General features: G+C 43.1%; 1 non-coding gene across 1 annotated transcript; it reads left to right on the top strand.

Annotated features, from left to right (window-relative positions):
- Nucleotides 1-517: 517 nt before the first annotated feature.
- Nucleotides 518-624, top strand: LOC145344626 (U6 spliceosomal RNA). Its single transcript, XR_013886923.1, has one exon. It is a non-coding gene; the product is annotated as a U6 spliceosomal RNA (small nuclear RNA).
- Nucleotides 625-3,279: the final 2,655 nt, after the last annotated feature.

The following is a 3,279-nucleotide window of genomic DNA, read 5'->3' as shown; positions in this document are numbered from 1 at the left end:
TGTCACCATTTGACTTTCAATTCCAGATTTTTTACTTAATTCAACTTTCACCATCTGCTGTGGTGGGATTTGAACCCAGGTCCTCCAGAGCATTGCCCTGGGTGTCTGAATTACTAGCCCAGCAACAACATCACTGTGCCACTGCCTGCCCCAAATTGTTTGATGGGTAAAAGGTACAATGTACAAACAAAAGTGGACTGAAATATTCCAAGTTAGATCTGAGTTAAAATTTCATTGGGTGTGCAATAAATTGACCTCAGCACCCCGAAGATCAGAATTTCAAAATATTATCCAGGCTGATCAAAGTCAAGTTAATGGATATCCCTACAAACTTCGGTCAGGCTTTAAAACCTCCCGCAAGCTTATCGTTCTCCAGTCATGCCTATGGGTATGGTGACAACATCTCCAAATCTTTTGAAGGAAGGCAGAAGACATCCAATGCTCTGTAGAAGATCTCAGTAAACCGGAGGCAGGAGCAGTAAGTAATGTTGTGTGATTTGTGTCTCCACTGCTTCATGTGCTCGTTTCAGCAGCACATATACTAAAATTGGAACGATACAGAGAAGATTAGCATGGCCCCTGCGCAAGGATGATACGCAAATTTGTGAAGCATTCCATATTTTTGCTAGAGTCATTTAGGAGTAACTTAGACAGGCACATGCGTGGGTTGGAGATGGGTGGATATAGGAGATTGTTTTAAATAAGGGTCATTAGCAGTGGGGCGTCCCTGGTAAGGTAAATGGATATGGTACAATAATAATGTTTTTTTTCCTTTTCATTCACAGGTTTTAAGTCGGTCCGCCTCGTGTCCAACGAGGGGCATACACGCGATGGGTCGTACTTGGGCTGCTCTTGGTTGTTCGAGGTTGGCCTAGTGCTTCATGTCGTTAGTGTGTGCCTAAACTGGACCAGATACTGGGCAAGACGACGGCTCAGTGACTATCACTGATTGCTGTGCAGACACATGGATTTGGGCTGGTGTCTGTGGGAGTTTGCGCATTTTCCCCGTGCTTGCGTGGGTTTTCTCCGGGTGCTCCGGTTTCCTCCCACACCCCAAAGATGTGCTGTTAGGCTGATTGGCAGTAATAAATTGTCCCTAAATCAGTTTCCCTCAATCTGGATGGCCATAAAACATTAGACAAGGGTCGTGGGTGGAGAGGGGGACTGGTGGTGTTGAGATGGCGGCGTGGGCTCATTGGGCCGAAGGGCCTGTTTCCCAGGCTGCTTTTGTTCTTTGTATAAACTCTCCTCAGAAATTAACATAGTTTCTTCATCATAATGTTTCATTTGACGAGGGACGTAAACAGAAGGAATAATGAACATGTTGAGTACACATTGAGTTATAAGGATCCCATTAATTAAGAGCATAAAAACCAGAAAGCAGGTGTCATATCAGAGAAAAAATATTAGCGACTTCCCACATTGTACTAAATATTGGTGTGTGATGTTGTTATTGTGTTTAAAACTCTGGAGTTTGCTCTATTTTGTACTGGTACAGATCATTTGAATCAAAGAATCCATACAGTATAGGAGGAGGCCATTCAACCCATCAAGTCTATATCGACCACAAGCCAAACCAGGCCCTATTCCCGTAACCAGACATATTTGTCCTGCTAATCCCCCTGACACTAGGGCCAATTTTAGTATGGCCAATCAACCTAACCTGCACATCTTTGGAGTATGTAAGCGATCCAGAGCACCTGGAGGAGGCTCATGCAGACACAAAGAACAAAGAACAAAAACAGCCCGGGAAACAGGCCCTTTGGCCCAACGAGCCTGCACCACCATTTTAACATTACCAGTCCCCCCCTCCACCCATGACCCTTATCTATGATTATGGCATTCCACATTGAATTGAACAAGACACAAGGAGAACATATAAATTCCAGACAGACAATGACCAAAGCCAGAATTGAACCTGGATCCCTGGTGCTGTGAGCAGCAATGCTAATCACTGCCACTGTGCCGCCCAAGTAAACCATGAAACTTGAAATATAAGTTCAACTTAACACAGGTTTCTGCAAACTTTAGCAGCCTGCTGAATAAAATTAGCCATGCCCTGAGTTTGAAATAATGTAGAAAGTCTGACAACACCAGGTTTTAATCCAACCGATTTATTTGATAGTAAACGCACAAGCTTTCGGGGTTAGTCCCTTCGTCAGGTGAATGGAGAGTTCTGGCCTCAGACAGAGCATATAAAGCACAGACTGTTTAGAGATTACTGATTAGAATGCGAATCCTTACACCTAACCTGCTGTTCAAGACCTGAAGTGGTTGACAATGTGAGTGGAAGGAGCACTGATCACAGGTTAAAGAGATGTGTATTGTCTCCAGACAGTACAGTGAGTGAGGTTTTGCAAACCCAGGCAAGTGTTGGGGGTTACAGTCTTGGGTTCATGTCGCACTATCTGTAACCCCCAACACTTGCCTGGGTTTGCAAAACCTCGCTCACTGTACTGTCTGGAGACAATACACATCTCTTTAACCTGTGATCAGTGCTCCTTCCACTCACATTGTCGGCCACTTCAAGACTTGAACAGCAGGTTAGGTGTAAAGATTCGCATTCTAATCAGTAATCTCTAAACAGTCTGTGCTTTATATGCTCTGTCTGAGGCCAGAACTCTCCATTCACCTGACGAAGGGACTAACCCCGAAAGCTTGTGCGTTTACTATCAAATAAATCGGTTGGATTAAAACCTGGTGTTGTCAGACTTTCTACTGTGTTTACGCCAGTCCAACGCCGGCATACCCACATCATGACTAGTTTTGAAATAATGAACATAGTGAGACTCCACTGATTGCCCTTGTTTGCCACCTTTCCCCATAGCTGTTCAAATTCAGCTCGGGAGTTAGTTGGCACATTTTAAAATCATCTAAAAGTATTCCATTTACTCTGAAGCTGACCAGTGTGTATCAGTGAGTAAATCTTTTAAAGAGATTTTCAGTGATTTAAAATCAAGTTTCTTACCAGTGGAGAATTAGACACTCATTAAAAATGCGCTTTTTTTGGTTAAACCCATTTTCAGCTGCATCATTAGACTGTGTTACAAACCAGGTTACCACTCATAGAATATTTAATCATACTAGGGAAAACTGTGCACCCCATTAAGCAGACCAATTGCGTTGGCTAATGGATGATTTGTGATCATTAAAGTGCAGAAATGCACTCGAGCTTTATTTTGCACTCAGGTTGCCAAATGTGCCCAATGTAGAAACTTAAGTTTTATACAACTTAACAAATTGCTTTAGAATAGAATCATGGAATCCCTACATTGCAGA

The sequence above is a fragment of the Carcharhinus amblyrhynchos genome, chromosome 6 (assembly GCF_965287045.1).
Source record: "Carcharhinus amblyrhynchos chromosome 6, sCarAmb.v2.hapA, whole genome shotgun sequence".
Lineage (NCBI taxonomy): Eukaryota > Metazoa > Chordata > Chondrichthyes > Carcharhiniformes > Carcharhinidae > Carcharhinus > Carcharhinus amblyrhynchos.
This window is presented reverse-complemented; position numbering and strand designations above follow the sequence as displayed.